The 18,294-nt window shown below is 45.4% G+C and overlaps 1 long non-coding RNA gene across 1 annotated transcript in view; it reads right to left on the bottom strand.

Annotated features, from left to right (window-relative positions):
* LOC118613355 overlaps positions 1–18,294 on the bottom strand; it is a 66,994-nt gene that overhangs the window by 1,237 nt on the left and 47,463 nt on the right. Inside the window, exon 3 of the long non-coding RNA XR_004955401.1 lies at positions 2,263–2,368. This is a non-coding gene — a long non-coding RNA (uncharacterized LOC118613355). The remainder of the gene's footprint in view (positions 1–2,262; positions 2,369–18,294) is intronic.

Genomic DNA, 18,294 nt, shown 5'->3' with positions numbered 1-18,294 from the left:
TTCTTTATACGGACACCAGTGCAGAAGTGTCTGCTAACCAGGAGACTTCCCGCTCAAAGTCAAGCATACCAGAAGTTCTTGGGGAACACGAAGAGGGTCATAAACCACGACATCGTGAGGTGGGTTCTTCGTGTGATACCGGCGAGGACACCCAGGCCTCCGACAAGGAGAATCCTCCTCGACCTGTGGTTAACCGACAGAACTTGTCGAACCAGAAGACAGCCTGGCGGCTCCCAAGCGGCAAGGTCGACAGAGGGGCGGAGCCGCACAGCTGTCCTCAGAAGCAGCAGGCCAGTTGACACTGTCATCCCTGGGGACAAGCGTGTGTGGGTTCGGGGGAGACAGCCCGTGAGAGCGGGACGCTGGATCGGTGTGCAGACTCTAGACACTAACCCGCACGGTGAGCCGGGCCAGCGAACCCGATACTGGTTGAACCTAAGGACAGCAAGGGGTGTCTGCAGGTCCTGAAGGAGTGTGACAATGTAAGTGTCTCCTTCCAAAGAATGCCAGCAGCCTAAGTCATGAATCTTAAGTCCGTCTGAGAACAAATTTAAAAGGGGGGGGAGGGGTAGACCGGGCAATACTCCACAGAAGGCATCTTCAAACAGGGTGGAGGAAAACCCTCCACGTGCGTTACTTTTAGGGGTACCAGGAACTGCAGGGCAGCACCGGACTGATTTGTCAAGAGATCAAAAGCTGCTGAGTCTCTATCAATAAAACATTTTTAAGGTATAAGTGGGGAGCATTAGTCCCTTTAACTAGAGACAGCCTAAGTCCACCTGTCTAACTCCGCTCCTGAAATAAAGCCTACTTGGTATCTAAGAACTTCAGTCCTCGAAAGGATATAAAGCAGAGTGACTAAAACCATGGAGCCAGCGTCACGCAGAATAAAGCCACCCTTGCCGCTTAACAGCTGTATGGCATGGGATGATTTATTTCAATCTTGGGACACCTCAGTTTCCCCATCTGTAAAATGAGGAAACTACTATTTGACTCCAAGTTACTCTGAGTACTAAGGGAGATCGCATATATAAAACATTTAGCCCAGAACCTAGGCCATGGTAAGCATTCTATAGGGGGCGGCCACATTTATTTTTACATAGTATCAATTGGCGAACCTCGACCTACTTGGGACCACTGGCTGTTGGTGTTGATTATGTAGAGCAAACCCTCTGGGAAAGTCTGAATGGCCCCTCTGTCTGGGGCCAAACTTCCCCTGACCCAAAGGCACATGTCCCCATCGTAATCTACTTTAGGGCTTTCATTCCCCAAGCAAAGTAGCTACCTAGTCATACCTCAATTTTTTATTCAAGCGATTCTTTCCCCGGTGTATACTTTCTCAAGCCCTACTTGGCTCTTTCTAAGCCTTGGTTTTGTCTTAAATGGGGATAATAACGCCTGTGTTTCTTCACAGGATTGCCACGGGGATCAGATATTTTTATACAGGCAGGGTTAGACCGCACAGAGAAACATGAGACTTAGGTTGCAATGACCGATTCAAGTCCAGAACCAGCAGCTGGGAAGAGGTGGGGAAGAATGAAGAGATGCTTTTCAGGAAAGAGCAAGCGACTAAACAAAACTCAGTGAGGGAGGTAGCTGCCTGCATAGCCCTCGAAGACGGGAAGAGAACGGAACTTGGCTCCTGACGATCATAAAGGCCCAGGACAAAGACAGGATGTGGAGGATGGGGTCAGCTCTGCACCAGGATCCAAGCAGCTAAGGAGAAGGTTGAGGAATGAGATCTCCCTGCTGCTCCCTGACGGACCTAAGGCGCTCTCCACAGCAGCAGGACCGCGGAGAGATGCCAGACTCTCTGGGCGTAGGTGTATGACTCTCGCAACCCAGATGCTTCAAGCAGCAGTAGCAGCACTGCACGCCGAGATGATCTGGGGGCGACTAGGGCACCCCACGGAGAACTGGAGAGGCAGGATGTGTAGGACTCCGTGGTTTGTAAGATGGCCCCATGAAATAACAGACTTGTTATCATAGGACAGTCTGAGTGCCTCCAGAGGCCGAGGAGCCCCGGGCCCCGGGGAGTTCCTGCTACAGATGCGGAAACACTTTGCAAATGGTGTGAGATCATACAAATAGTTACAATTCGGTTATCAGAAATTGAATTAACGAGTTATAATTTAAGAAACAGTTGCAAAAATAAACTTTCATTGGATTAAAAATTACATGTTTATGTAATTGTGAATCTGTAAAGGCATTAGATTTAAATTTTAACACTATCGTTTTGCAAGTCTGAATGAAATGCTTTACCTTATGCCAAAGCAGATGTGGTTCCGCAGCTCTCCAATTGTCACATGCACAAAACTTGTCACGTGTGCCACGTGGAGGTGAAGCAATATTGCCCTCTTCTGAGTGTCTGATATTTAAAAAAAAATGAGAAAGATCTCTGAATAAATTATTTCCAAAAAGAAAAGGTTATATGCCCAACCAAACTATCGCTTAAGGAAAAGTCATTTGAATAGTTGATAATATCATATGATTATTGCAAATTTTACCATCTTTTGTAATATCTGAATCCTGAATATCGAACTAGAGACAGAGACAGCGACAGAACGAGAGTGAGACAGAGAATTGAGAAATTTCAACACCGCCTGGATATGTGATGATGCTTAGGAATTATTGTTTGTGTTCCGTGTAATTTTAATGTGAACTGGCTTCAGAATAATCAGTAGACAGTGGAAAGGGTGAAGATATACATGAAGTGATGTTGGCCACTCATTGGTAGTTGTCGAAGAATGGATATGCGAAAGATCATGACACATGATATATAAAAGATATACAAATTTCAAATACATATTTGAAATTTTGTGTCATAAAAAATTTAAAAAACAAAGCAAATTTAGAAGTAAATTATTTTAAATACACAACAACTTACAAAGGTTACTGCCCAAATTGTGTCACTGAAAAATTACCCAAGGGCGGAAAAACATAAAGGAAGATGTAGAATAAGGAAAATAAGAGAAACTGGTAATATACAGTAACACATCTAAATCCAAAAATGTACTGATCATTAATGGTAATAATAACTAGTTTTTGCACGTTTAAAAACAAACTAAAATGAATGCCAATATCAGGGTAGGTAAGGGAGTAGAGTTTAGAAGGAAGTTAAAATGCACTAAATTCTTGCCTCATTCGGGAAGAGGATGTAAATACTGATTAACTTCAATCTTTGATAGGAAAAAACAGGTATGTGCTAAACATTTAAGGTAACCCCCAAGTTATTACATCTAGAATCAGAATAAAGAAAACTGTATCAGTTCAGGAAAGAAGAAAAAAGTCAAAAATAAATGGAAAACAAAAAACACAAAATTAGGTAATAATGGCAAGTCTAAATATATCAGTAATCATGATAAATGTAAATGGTAAAACACCAATTAAAAGACAGAATCTTAGATTCGATTTTCAAATTCCAACTAAATGCTCTTTACAGGTATTATACCTTATTACCTATAAAAAGAAAATAAAACCTCGATAAAAACATTATTAAATTTAAGGAAATAGCACTAAAAGCAACAGAGAAGAATATTTCATACTTAACCCACCAAGAACACATACCGAAAAATGTCATGAAAACACCTGTAAAAACTATACTCAAGAACCTTCTTTCCTATGGAACTTCATTTATTTTACGGCTCTGTACCTTTTTAAAAACGTTTTTAGATTTGTCTTGTATGTGTGCTTCTATATTTAAATATGGTACGATACCAAACATATGCTGGCACAAAAAGTAATTCAGGGACTTTGAGGAACCCACACTAAGAATGACAAACTGAAGGCAAGTGAGGTCCATGGCCTCGTATTTCCTCCCTGTAGAGAGAGGCGGGTCAGCCGCAGTAACTCCAGGGCATGCAATGAGTTCATTCCCCTGAAGCGCAAGGAGGCACAGAGTAAGGAAACTGCTCCCACTAGAAGAGATCAGAGAGGGCTTCCTGGAGGAAGTGGTATAGCAGCAGAATTCTCAGAATGACTGCCCCGCCCTGACCCTTATGTAATCTCGTCTTCTTCAAGTGTGGGTGTAACCCCGGAATAGAATGAGATGCCACTTCTACAATTCTGTTTCTTTATTTGGCAAAAGGGAGCTTATCCAGGTGGTCCAGGAGTCTCATCACAGGAGTCTTCTAGAAGGACATTCACAGAGTAAAGGGTGTTGGGCTCTGGTAGGTTCTCTGTAGCTGAGATGAGAGGACCACGGGGAAGGACTTGAGAGCAACCCCAGCCAGTAGCCAGCAAGATGACCTCCTTTTAGAACTGCAAGGAACCGAATTCAGCCAACGACCCGGATAAGCTGGAAAGTGGATTCTACCCCAGAATCATGGATAAAAGCCCACCCCACTGACACGCTGACTTCCTCCCTGTGAGACCCAGGGCAGAGGACCCAGTGAGCTCCTCAGACCCCGGACCTGCAGAGCCATGACGTCGTACATGGCTGTCGGTTTAAGCCACTAAGTTCGTGGTAATTCGTTATGCAGCAATTGAAAACTAATGCAGGTGACATTTGAATTGTGCCTTGAGGGATGGAAGGATTTCAACACGCAGAGCAGAGGAAGGAGAAGCTCTTTGGGCAGAGGGGAGGGCATGAGTAACCGTAGTGAGAGGTGGGAAGGGCTCGGGCCCTTGGGGAGCAGGGGGCGATGCTGGCCCGTGCCAGGTTTTCTGTAGGACCTGAGCTCGAAGCCAGCTCCGGGGACCTGGAATGCCATCGCAAGGCGCTTGTCTTCTCTCCAGGATGTCGCGAAGGGAAATGGAAGGATCGCAAGCAGACGAACACATGTTCTTTGGGAAGAGTAAACTGACATGCGTAGGAGGGACCGAGCTGACAGGTAGGAAGACTAATCAGGAAGCGACCGCCACTGCCCAGGTGAGCCAGGCACCGCGGTGCCCCTCAGCCCACCCGTGATTTCGGGTGATATGCAGCGTTTTCTTAGCTGACTGTCCCAGGCTTCTTCTGAGGCTGAGAGGCCACCAGGCCCTGGGCAAGTGCAGCTCAGAAGTGCAGGGTCCCCTTCCGCTGCAGGGGGACAGAAGCGTCACATAAGTGTTTATCTTCTGCTGCCGTTCAGGTGGGCTGTTCTGGATGGCGTCTGCGCCCGTCTTAAAAGGTCGTCGTGGAATCACTCCCACTGCGCAAAGCAGTCTGGACCCTGATGACACACCCGCTGCTGGCTTTCCCTCCCTCCCCGTCACATCCCCCCACTCCCGCTCTGCGCTCAGGTCCTCGGACCGGGCTCTGCTTTGGGGAGGGTCCACTCTAATGCGTGCAGGCAAAGAGGGCTCAGCCTACGCTGGGAATGCGTGAGGAAGGGGTAGAAATACCACGTGGATGGAGTGGGTGTAGACAGCGCCTTCTGGACTGAAGGGGACAAAGAGAGAAGAGCTCAAGGGGACACTGAGGTTTCCAACCTGAGGGTCATTAGCAGGAAAAGGCAAATGTGAGTGGAAATGTGTAATTTGTGCTGTCCCTCGAGCCAGCATTTACACTGACACCAGTATTTATATATCCTAACCGTGGAGCCATATGCCATGATCATATTCTATGTCCTCTGTCCTACTGCCCTTTGTCCTAAGGTACTAAAGTCATAGGTGCCAATCGTTACTGTGTAAAGAGGGCGGGAACACAGAAAAAAGTCTCAGATGGTACCAAAGCTCTTAACATATCACACACACACATGGGCGCTGTTGGTGGCATTGCCAATGTGGTCACATCACCTCCCAGGCCTTTGTCCAGAGTCACCCACTGTCACGTGCCCAGTGGGATTCTGCTCAGCTAATGTACCTAGTGCCAACTATATACAATCTACTAGAACCAGTGTAGAGTTTACTTCCCTGCATAGAAAAATGCAAGATTTCATCTTTCAACAAGAACAAAAGGGGTATATTTTCTGTGTCTCTAGCAAAACTATAGTATTATAACTTAACATCAATTATATAGAAATAAAAATGAAATCTAGAACTCAAGATTCTGAGAGCCGGATCCAGAGATAAAATCTTAAGGCTTGTCAAATGTCTTCTAAAGAAGAAAGAAAGAAAGAAAGAAAGAAAGAAAGAAAGAAAGGAAGGAAGGAAGGAAGGAAGGAAGGAAGGAAGGAAGGAAGGAAGGAAGAAAAGACATCATAAGGTCCTCAAATAATGAGGGTTCTCATTTAGTTTACTGAGCACTTTTGCAATATTATTAAATTCCCACGACTCCATGAGGTAATTACTAGGACTCCATTTTACAGAAGAAAAAACCAACCACTCAAAAAAAGTACGAGGATCTGAGCCAGGAAGTGGAGGAGTCGCCATGAAAACCCAAGCCTGCTGGATGTCACGTCCTGCTCCTTCTGCTGTGTTATCTTGACCTGCCTGGGTGCTCGCTGGCTGAAGAGTGACATGTCACACAGAGACAACAGGTCAGCACGATTCCCTTTGGGTCAACGGCCCTGAATTTCTTACCTCATATTTGTAATTACATGGGGTTTTCCATGAGGATTTTCAAGAACAGAGGCCAATGGTTTGCCTGAGTCGTTTTGGATCGATACTAACAAACCAGTGCAAACAGTGGACACTGCCTCCCAGCCCCGGCCACGTAGGTCACTTCCTGACATGACTCACCCCATCTGGTCTCATCCACGCAGTGACCTGCCAACAGCCCTGAAGGCACCCATTCACTCTGAGCTGTACCTCCTGCACCCATTCTCTCTGAGCTGCGTCTCCTTCCGCCCTCTGCGATTCCCACTTGAAAGGCCTCCTGCCTCGGTGTCCACTGCAGACTCGCCCTCTGGCGCCTGGGTGGGGACAGAGGGGGATTTCCGCCATGGGATTTTCGACAGTTGTCTTAGGGGAAGCAGTCACACACACACACACACACACACACACACACACACACACACACAGTCCTGCAACCTGGTGGCGTGCTGGCCTGAGTTTCAGAGCTCAGGAGTTTACCAGGAGCCCCGAGCAGGGCCAGAGCTACGTGAGCTGAAGTGTCACAGGGCGAGCAGTGGCAAGACAATGTCCTGGCCCACTTTCTGTACCAAAGCTGCCTGCGCCTTCTGTGGATGAAAACGTCAGAGCCAGCGGAGGGTTTGTGCAGACTCCAGAATGCTTTGTCTGTCTGGCTCGTCCCCTCGTGTAGCTACAGAGAGATGAGTTGTCAAGGCCACTAGGAAAAGGGGTCAGCTTGATTTCCCAGCACAGACAGCAGATTAGTCAACTTGGGAAAATGTCAGAGAAGCTGAAATCCTTCCCAAACTCCCAATTTAATAAATAATCCACCCCTCAGATTCTGGAAAGTCTGACTGGCATCATCCGTCAGACTGACCGAAATAGCCCTTGATCGTAGCTTCAACCGGTGACGCCAAAGCCATCTGACGAACAATGTGTCAGAGAGGGCGTGAACTAGGAAGAAAACAATGGGTTCAGGAAGACAAAAGAAGCCGATAGCATCCATCTCTGTACAAGAGCTTGTCTCTGGGGTCCCTGGACAAACAGCCCTGTCACTGGGGAAATGTCCTCTCATGAGAAGAAGGGATTTTTCATCAAGTTTTACGGGAACATAGATGAAGTCCTCCCGTGCCCAGCACGCTGCCGTTGTCCGTGTTCTATGCTTAGGAAAGAGTCTTCTGATGAGTCACGGTCACCCGAGAGCCCTTCTGCGGCAAATGACGGCAGCTCCCTTTCCAGGGCCGTGGATCGGAGACCCAGGCGTTCCGGTCACGGGAAAGAGAGGGACCCTTGTTGCAAATCCTTCTGCTGGAGTTCTAAGGGACGTGTCAGTCCGCAGTCAGCCTAGCGGGCACCAGGCCATCCCTGGGTGGACAAAGAAGATCCAGGTGCTGGACCTAAAAATCTAAGGACTGAGCTGAGCCCTGAGCTCAGGACCCCTCAGAGGTGCCACTGGGCCTTGTGTGTGACCTGGGTTCCTGTCGGTGACCACACCCACCAGCCCTCCCCACCAAAAACAAAAAAAAAAAACCCTTAACATACCAGGATGCTTAGAAGATCCCTTTCTACCCTGAAGTCTGGAGGCCAGAGCTGACCCTATAATTATGGCCATGCAAAGGTGATAAGAAGACAGGTTGATACCTGATGACCTCTCCACTGCCCCCCAGCTGGGACTTCACCTTGATGTGTTGCCTTCCCGTCTTAACAAGGATCTTTTTAGTTGAAAATAGTTCATCTTTTTGTTCGTTTGTTTACGTAACAGGTAGATTTGGATTGCTATTTAGGTTTTCATCAAACCCATGAAGAGAAAAAGCAAACACTTGTGGTCTGGGGGTGTGGGGTGGGGAGGAATCGAACACTAAACTCAGGCCTAAGTTTCTTAGCGGCGGACCGGGAAGGAGTAGAGGGGCCTATGCCGGTCCACGGAGACTCGCTAGTGGCCATGGACCAATTTAACGGCACGTGAGAAAGCGAGCAAGGAGAACGATGCCAAAATGGTTTTGACCAAAATGTTTTTTAAAAATGTTTCCGGCAGATATTTAGTTTCCGGTAACAGTTTTTGGGGCACCCATCCGTATGAATTAGAAGGAAAATTTACATCTGTTGGCCCAACCACTTCGGAAAACATAGCAATTTCTTCCAAATCTGAGTATGTGCATCCCAATGACTGAGCGATTCCAGCATTGTTTGTTACCAAAAACTGGAAAGAACTCAGTACTTAAAGAAACATGAGCAAAGTTCTGTATAATCTTATTGGGAGGAGCTGTCCTAAGTATGACACGAAATCCAGACGTCAATTTTTTAAAGAAAGAACAAATTAAATTACTTTTAAAGAAATGATTCCATACCACACAGTGAAAGGAACGCTTTCAGATAAATTTACTGACAAGATATACCATCGGTGGGAAGCATTTTTCAACTTACCAAGATCCCAGCAATTAACCTATTTTTTATTATTGGGACGTAATTGACATAAAACATTACGTCACTTTCAGGTGTGCAACGTAATGATTCAGTATTTGCATACATTGCAAAATGATCACCACAATAAGTCTAGTGAGGACTTTTAAGATCTACTCTCTTAGCAACTTTCGAATATGCAATACAGTATTATCAACTACAGTCACAGGGCTGCACATTACATCCCGGGACCTAATTATTTCGTGACGGGGAGTTTGCGTCTTTGGAGCTCCCTTCATTCCCCGCCTCTGGAACTACCACTCTGTTTTCTGTATTTATGAGCTTGTTTTGTTGTTGTTTTAAATTCTATAAGTGAGATCATACAGTATTTGTTTTCCTTGGCATCTTATTTTTTATTGGAAGTTAGAGGCTTTAGGGAAAAGTAGCAATTGAAAATCAAAAACGCTTTTTTTCTATAAGACAATCTAGGAATTTATAACAAACATTGTAAAATCATTCTTTGATCCTTTACTTCTACTTTGGTCTAACACCCCCACGTTCGTACTAATGCTATTTACAATAAAGCAAACATGAGAAATACATCGAGATACTTTTCTTTCTAAAAAAATGTTTATAGACTATATTAATTCACTCATGTGAAATAACATTTAATTAAAAGTGGGACACCAAATAGTAGATAAAGACTTGTCACAAGTATATAAAGTCTCTGTAGAGACATTATCAAAGGTAGAAAATAAATTTAGAGGAAACAGTTTGCAGTAAAGCGTTCATTAGGCTTCGGGTGAATGATTACTTAAATTCTCAGAACAGAGCCTATCCATCTGGCAGGCGTTACGACAGAACAAGGGGGACCAGATGGGCACAGTGCTCGGTCAGTATTGGCAGAGGAAAGAATCTCTAGGGTAGGATTACTGATGTCCGACCTTCGGCACCCAGGGCAGTCCAACTGGCCCGCGAGACTTGGCCCGAGCGCACCCAAGGGAATTACGCGCCACCTTGTGGCGATATCTGAGAATGACAGCTCAGTTGATTCCTTGGAGGTCAGGCGTAGCAAGAAAAACTAAACAGCCGACGGACCACCATTTATTTACTGGTCAGCTTTACATGCACGCAAGAGCATCTTAACTGGTTTCTGGTTTGTCACCACCATTGTCTACAAATCATAGTACTCTCCATATTTTTCAGGGTTCTTAGTCACACCTTTGTCATCCTCAGTCAATATAATGTCTCTATCACCTTTCCTCTGAAAATGCTATCCGCAGGATACAATTCTATTGCATGTGAGAGATCAAGGTTCAATACTTAATGACTGGAAACCACCCCTTCGCCCCGGCACATTCTCTTATTCCTCTCCAGAAACACAGCAATGTATTTTATTATTAGACAGTAAAAAGATAAATTCCCAAAGATAAGTCGCATTATGTTTCATTATTATCCTTTTTATTTTTAATGGCTCGTTCATTATAGAAGAGTATTCCCAACATTTAATCAACTCTTGATTATCCTTTGGGATAGTTTGGGTAACTAAAATAGCAGCATTTCATTTCAGGTCTATTTTTGTTAATATTATTCTTAGCACCCTTCGCAGAGAGACCTGCCTGTCTGAAAGGATAGCCTCCCAGGTAACAAGTCCTGCTGTGACATTGAAAAGGCATTGAAAGGGTGAGGAAGGACTCTCTGGAAAGGACCTTCTGGATGCTGACAGCTGCCTCCCTTGGTTTTTGTCCGATTACCCTCTCTGCTGACCTTTACTTCCTGATTACTCAGCTGACCAGTCCTCATTTACCTGCGATGACTATAAATGGATCATAGCAGGAGCGTGATAAACCAGTCCCTCCTCTTCTCATCCACTGGAACCAGCATGTTTGTGTAAAGGCTAGAAGTATAAAACAAAATAGCAAATACCAAGATATGAAGTAGGGGTAATCGTGTGCACGTGGGGCGGGGGAAGGGGGTCCAGGCCCCTCCTTCCAATCTTTAGGTCCATCTATGGCTTTCATAAGTCCCGGGACCAGAGTATGCCATCTGCCACCCCGTCCACCTTCACTCTGTCCACTCAAAGCTGGGATACCCATCACTTCATCCTCTCCCAGCCTGAACCTGTCTCGGCCTCGTCAAGAAATGTTTTAAGCCCTCTTTCCCTGACTCCATCTTGCCACGGCGCTACAACTGCTAGCTTTTTCCAAACGCCTTGAAAACTTAGAAGATGCGCACACAACGAAACTTGAAAACAGAGATACAAAAACTTCAGAAAATACACGGCATCTGTCTAAGAAAACCTCTGTCTTGTCAGTTCTTACCGTACTTGTCAATGATCCAAACGCCAGAAAAGAGTTCAAATCACCAGTAGTGGGACAAACTGACAGTAGAAGTTTCCCGATATAACACACTAGGAAGGATGCACGACATGAATCTAATCATGAGAAAACATAAAACAAACCCAAACCGAGCGACATTGTACAAAGCTACTGGTCTGTACTCTTACAAAATGACAAAGTCCTGAAAGATAAGCAAGGGCCGAGCTGTTCCAGATTAATGAGACTACAGGTCATTTCAAGGACATCATTGAGACAAGCGGCAAAATTTGGATATGGACTATACAACGGATAATAGCATTATATCGAGGTTAAGTTTCCTGAATTTTATAATCGAACTATAGTTATGCAAGAAGATATCTGCTTACATATCTTAGGAGATATCTGCTAAAGAATTTTGAAGTAAAAGGGCACAAATAGTTTAGACAAAAAAATAACATGAATATATAGAGAAAGACAGTAATGAAGCAAATGTGACAAAATGTTAAAATTGGGGCAAGGAGAATGCGGGAGTTCTTTGTACTATTCTTGTTACTCTTTTGTAAATTTGAAATTATTTCTAAAAAAAAAAAGAAAGAGAAAACAGAAAGATAGGAGAATATTCAAAAAAGCAGGTCCTCCACTTCTATCTTTCGATAGGTTTTTCAGGCAAGAAAGAAAGGGAGAGGGTTTAACATGTAGCTTTTGTAGTGATTGTACTTTTCAGTTGAGGAGCAATACTGGTCTCTGGGGATTAGGTTACATGTCTGTGGGGACCAGGCAAGGTCGCTCTTTTATCAGAAAGAAAGCATTGATTGGCTCATGGGTTCCCCTACTTAACCCTGGAGCACGCCGCCCATTCAGTCTGAGGGAGGGCTCGCTGTTCTGTGCTCATAAGTAATGGTTGCTGGGTAGTAAGTGCTTATGCATGAAGCACTGAGTTGACCTTTGAATAGTGTTAGGACATTTAATTCTCTTGACGATCCTGTCACACAGGTACTGTTATTACACCATTTTTACAAATGAAGACACCGAGGCACAGAGAAGGTAAATAACTTTCACGAGGTCGCAGAGCTTCTCCGCGGCCGGGCCAGGAGTTGAAATCAGGCCCGACTCCAGCATCGACGCCCTTAACCACCGTGCTCTGGTCCATGGGGGCGGGACAGTGCTGGGGGGACGATGACACACACCCAGGGCTGGATGGAGAGATGGAGAGGGCGCCAGGCAGATATAAGCACATCAGAGGCCACATCGAACTGTCCGCAGAACCAGCTCGCAGCCTTCTGCCGTCGAGAAGCAAGGCTGCATTGGGAGCAGTTCTCGACGGTCGATCTACAAGGTCAAGTGCCCCTTCACGAGGTCAGGATTGGTCCTAGAGACCGAAGCCCCCGGTCACACGTGGCAAGGGCCCTAAACCCAGGGAGGTGGCTTCAGCCTGGGCTCTCGCCTGTCAGGAGGAAGTCCTTCATTCACACGGTGAGCATTCTCTGAGCACTCGGTATGTGCCGGGCACTGGGTCACGAAGGAGAACGGTCCCTGACCCCAAGGAGCCCTGAGAAACAAGATTCATCAACTGCGTGTGCACCTCTGGCACAATTGTCACAGACTGGAGGCCGGCCTCCACACGGGACCTGCAGATACGTTTTCTTATGTCCTGCTCGGCAAAATGCACACACCGTGAAGGGCACAAATCTCAAGGGAACAGCTGGACACTGGAGCCACAAAGTCTATGTAAACAGACAACCCTAAGACGGAACAGAATAAGGCAACCATGTGAAGATAATGGATTCTGAGCCAAACCCCTTTTTTTACAAGAGTAGCTCTGCGGAGCCCATTGCGTAACCGCTGGCGAAACAGAAGGAATGAAATCGGAGAAGGAACAGAGGGCGGACACGGGGTCCCCTCCTCCCCGAAATCGGGAATCAGAGGCTGAGCTGGCGTGAGCAGGGAAGGGCTGCTCCCCTGGGCTCCTGCTCTGTGTTCTTCCGGGCCTTCCTTTCTCAAACAGTCTAAGCTAAAGTATTACGTAGCTGATTCAAGAGACAACTACATTGACATTTGTGGTTAACTTATGGCTATTGCATAACTTTTTCCACAGCTCACTTGTGAGCTGTATGAATTTAAACCTTTTCTTTTTTTTTAAAAGGGCAGGTTTATTTTTCAGTTGAGTTTCATTTTTGCAAGAAGTATTAGAGTAATATAATTTTGGTACGTTTACTAAGGGGAGAGAATCCTGAGGGATTTCGAAACTGTGGTGTTTGGTAAGCTCAGATACCGAGGAACCTAGGAAAGAGGTTTGGAAAAATTGAGAGTAAAGTGAGGTTTGGCACAGGATTTTTGAATGATGACTAGCAAAGGCAAGCATCTCTAGCGAAAGCACCCAGTGGAACACAGCATTTGCTAAGCAATTTACCAAGATGACAAAGTGAGCTTTGTTGGCTGCTTGTCTGTAAAACTATCTTAGACTTATCTTGGAACAATAACCGAAAAGTCTGTCTGATATTATTATTACTATTATTTTTTGATGACAATGATAACAATCAGAATTTTTCTGACCTCTGATAACATGCTGTGCAGACTACAGACTAAGGCGCATAGGAGAGAGACGTTGCATTAAATCTATTTTTTTCAGCTTCTGACGCATAAAGGACAAAATGATACTGGTCAAGCGAAAAGCCCATTGGTCAAGATGTAAAAAGATAACTTTTGGCGATGACTTCGAAAATCTTAAAGGGAATCTAATCGCCTTCTGTAAGAGACAGACTGCCGAAAGCAAGCAGCGAGCATGTTCTCACTTCCCAGAAACCCCCACAGGCCGTCTTTTTAGGACGATGTTGAAGGGAAGTGAAAGATGAACGGGCGTGAACAGGAAATTACAGCCTAAACCATCTCAAAAATAAATAAATGAGTTTACAGGCTGTTAGGATCTCAAATTTCCATTGCCATTTGATCATTTTTAAAGATAAGTTTCATTCTTTTCTTTTTTACTTAATTTGTTCGAAGTCAGTTATAAACCTTTGTCCCGAAAAACTCCCCGAAACATAAACGGATTCCTCGTGACAGCACACACCCAGCCTCGCTAACGACCACCACTTTTACGGCTTAGATTTGATCAGGTGAGGAAAGGCTGACGGCTCCACTGGAACTCACTGTCCCCCAGCATGAACCACACACCCGACAAGTCTTTACCCAGAGGAAAAGCATCATCTTTGGTACAAAAGCGAGATCGCGCCATAGTGTACCAAGCCATCGGTTCCTGAGCATCCTCATCTGTACCTGTCATACGCCCAACGCTGGTTTTAAAAGCGTGCTCCAAATATTAAGATGAGCTCTGGTGACAATGTGAGTAGAATCTGAGCAGGACATCCTGTCACTGCCCCCTTTAGGAATTAACTTCCCCACTGAATCATGTAAAACCAAACAGCTCGGGCTTAATTCTTTATAGAAGCTAGGGACACAGGGAAGCATTGGGCAGGAACCCAGTCCTTAAGACCTGCCGAAGTGTCTAAAAATGGTTCTCAGCGCTTCTTCCCTGAGAGTCTTTAAGAAATTCAGTTTCCTGAAATAGTTCGAGCTTCGAGTGAAGCTGTTACGCAGGAGAGTTAAATAACCTCCAAAAGTTTTTCCAACTATAGGTAGTGGGGTTTGGGTTTTTTTTTTTTTTTTTTTAATCTTATGCTTTCCCATCCCCACCCCCCATTTCAAAGATAACCAGGAAGGCTCCCCAGATAAAGTTTATTATATTCAAGTCTTGCCAAAAAATGTAAGAAAAGAAACTCCCACTTGATTGGATCAAGGGGGGTAATTACACTTCCTAAAAATAAAATGAGCCGAAGCTAAGAAAACGAAGAGGTCCGCAAAGAAGAAGGCCGGCACTTCTTTCCTGGTCCCCTTTCATCACTGTGTGATTTCCTTTCATGGCTGCCTGTCACTTCAAACTGGATGACTCAGTGGCCTGGTCACGGGTTACAGAGCGTTCCGTCTGTGGTCACCCATCCTGCCCAGGAAGAAACTGGGATTTAGTCACTATGGAGACATGTCACTCGTGGAATATTATCCTCCGCCGTGACCTCCTGACCCTCGCCCCGTCAAAAAGATTGGTGTTTTTCTGCTGTCCCCTGCAGCGAAGAGGCAAGGGGAAGGTGAGACTGGGCCTCGCCTGCAGGGGGCCGAGACTCATTTCTGCCGTGGGACATGAAAGGCGGTTTTGAATGTTGCCCCATCGGTCCCTAAAGCTGTAGCATCGGTGTTTATAAACATGACTGCCCGCTATCTATCTCCCCCAAATGAAATTCTTTTCTCCGATTGAAATTTAAGGGAATGAATTAATTGGCGTCGTGGGTAGGCTTGCTCTGTACATGCCAAATATTATAAATATCACCATACAGTTTTCTCTTTAGATGGTAATTTAGGAGAAAATACGACATTCTCAAAGCTATGCTGTAATTAGGTCAGCAGAATCCGCCAGATCCCCACTCCAACCAGATACGATCATGGTGACAAGTGACTTTCGATCTTAGGCCCAAGCAATCCCGGATTTCTGAATCGCCCAGGAAGGAGGTGCCCATCACAGTGTTCTGAGTTCTGGCTCCTGCGCCTGACCTCCTCATCCACCTAGATTTGGGCCTTTCTGTTTGCCCTTTAACTTGTGACTTGTCCCCTCGATTCCTGTCCCATTCTTAACCTCTGGCACTGGCACGCTCCTTGACACTTACTCTGCCTGCGTAGATCTTCACTTTCCGCCCGATTCTTAATTCTGGTTGTTGGGCTCCTGGACCAGGCCAATCCTTGTGGTCTGGGGAGGACAGAGATGTTTTTCTACTAAATGGCCAAGACCAGAGCTCATGATTAATGAAAAAAGACAATCCAAAGACTCAGTGACCACACGAATGACCAAATGCGAGGGGCATGTGACTTGCTTAAGGCCTTGGATTTCATATATTAGACACATGAGGTTCATTTATCACCGCTAGTTTCAGGACACTAATGAGAGACAGACTTTTCAAAGCCAGACTTCATGAAACACAGAGCACAGCCCCCAGAATGCGCCCCGGATCACAGGACAAAGACTGCTGCGGGGCCAGGCACGTCGCTCGCGCTGAGCGCAGCAAGCCGGGCGTCCGTTTAAGGCAGAGACAGAGGAGTGCAAAGCAGTTGGAACTTCTTTATCGTTTACAAACACAGAGGCACGGTACACAGAATCACTTCCATTCCACGGTGTAACTGTTATCCTAAATGTCGGTACGTGTCAGGTTATCTTAGATAGCAGGAGCAGTTTTGACAAGAAAAGGCTCCCATGGAAGACCAGAAGGCATGCTAGGTGATGAGCTAGAAGGTTCGGTGGGAGAACTTGCTCAGGCGCTGACTGGCTGGCTGCCCATTCCTTCGTCTGTAAAAAGTGAGGAAGGTCATTCTGAATCACGTCGTTATCCTTTCCAGCTCTGAATGAGCCTGTAACCTTAAGAGGGAATCACAAGGCTGGAAAGGCTCCTAAAACGTTACTTAATTCAACAACTCGGCCTTTGGGGACACAGACCGGCCTCAGCAGGACCAGCCCATGCCCTTTCTAAACAGCTCTTCTCAGGAAAAGGTCTTCTTTATCTTGAACTGCCCCCCTCCTCCCTCTCCTTTCTACCATTAGTCCCAATTCTAGCCCTCTGGACAAAATAATCCAAATTTAATCCTTCACCCACATGACGGCTCTTTACATTTCCCCTTTGTATTCTCTGTCTCAAGCAAAGCATCGTGAGTTGCTTCACGCATTCTTCATACGCTGAGATTTCAAGTGCCATCTCTGCTCATTTACTATTGTCTGGTTCTGTTCTATACTGTCATTATCCCTCTTAAAGTATGGGGTAGGGAGCGCCAGGGCCTCCGCAGGGAGATACCACGGGGAGCATGTGACTTCTATTGATGCAGCCCACATATGAATTTTAGCATTTGAAGTACAGTCATATCACACCATTGGATTACATTGATCTTATTATAGTCTTCTTCACATGCGTGGGCATTAAGTCACACCTCCTACATTCTGTGTTGTTTAATTGGGGTTTTTATTTGCAGTAGAGAATCTTAAAGTTTAGCCCTGTTAGATTTCATCTTGTTCGTGTTGAAAGAGCCTATAAGAAAAAGCAAGGCAAAAGGGGATCAGTAACTCCCCTTAAAGAAAAAGGGAATAAGAAACGGGTCCAGAGAAGCAAAGAGTTAAACCAGAAAGCCTAGCTGGGGGAACTCTGAATTAAGAGGGCAGACTGAACTCTCCATTTACTTTTGCTTCCTCCTAAAACCACAATAAATCAACCCAACGGGATTTTTTTTTTTTAAGACACAAACTCACTAAGAAAGAGAATGGAAAGGCCATAGCAGCGATAAAATTGTAGAACCTGAAAAGCTATGGTCAAGTGGTAACTGGCTTAGCCAGTTTTTAAGCCAACGGAGAACGCCAAGAAGCCCTTAGATGTGCACCTTTGAGGCTCAGAAATGTATGGCTTGAGGTTCTACTGGAAGCGCAGAGGGAGGTGGGCTAAACAGATTGATTGCATGAGGCTGCTTTAAGAAGCCAAAAGACCCCTGGAGACCTATCCCCATCCAGGTAGTAGGAGGCATATTATATGGACAATAAGGCGCCGTTGATGGATGGCATGCTGTTTGAGGGGGTTAAAGGGAATGTTTTCAGCTCAGCCTCTTTCCTACGGGCAAAATACTAAAGGTTCCTTCTGTACAGAGTCCAAGCAGTCCAGGAGGAGAGACCTCAGAATGCGGACTTTAAGTGACATGCCTCAGGCAGATCGTCACAGGCGACGCTCACAAGTAAGGCCCACCCAGGTGCTCCGAGCTTCCAAACAGCCTTCAACGGCGCCTCTCTTAAATCTAGACATCTAAGGCTCACCGGGCACCTGAGGAAATCTGCAGCATGGAAAACAGACCACAACAAACTAATCGGAAAAACAAACAAACAAACAAACAAACTTGGAAGAAACAGAGATTTCAGAGATAAAAAGACATCACAAAACTATAATTAATAACCTCAGGAAGATAAGAAGATATCGCATTCATGAAATACGAAGATTTAGAGACCAGGAGCAGAAATGAAAATCTCAGTAAAAGGTTTGAAAGGTAAGAGTTGAAGAAATTTCCCAGAAAG

Source organism: Rousettus aegyptiacus, unplaced genomic scaffold, assembly GCF_014176215.1.
Source record: "Rousettus aegyptiacus isolate mRouAeg1 unplaced genomic scaffold, mRouAeg1.p scaffold_m13_p_18, whole genome shotgun sequence".
NCBI lineage: Eukaryota > Metazoa > Chordata > Mammalia > Chiroptera > Pteropodidae > Rousettus > Rousettus aegyptiacus.
This window is presented reverse-complemented; position numbering and strand designations above follow the sequence as displayed.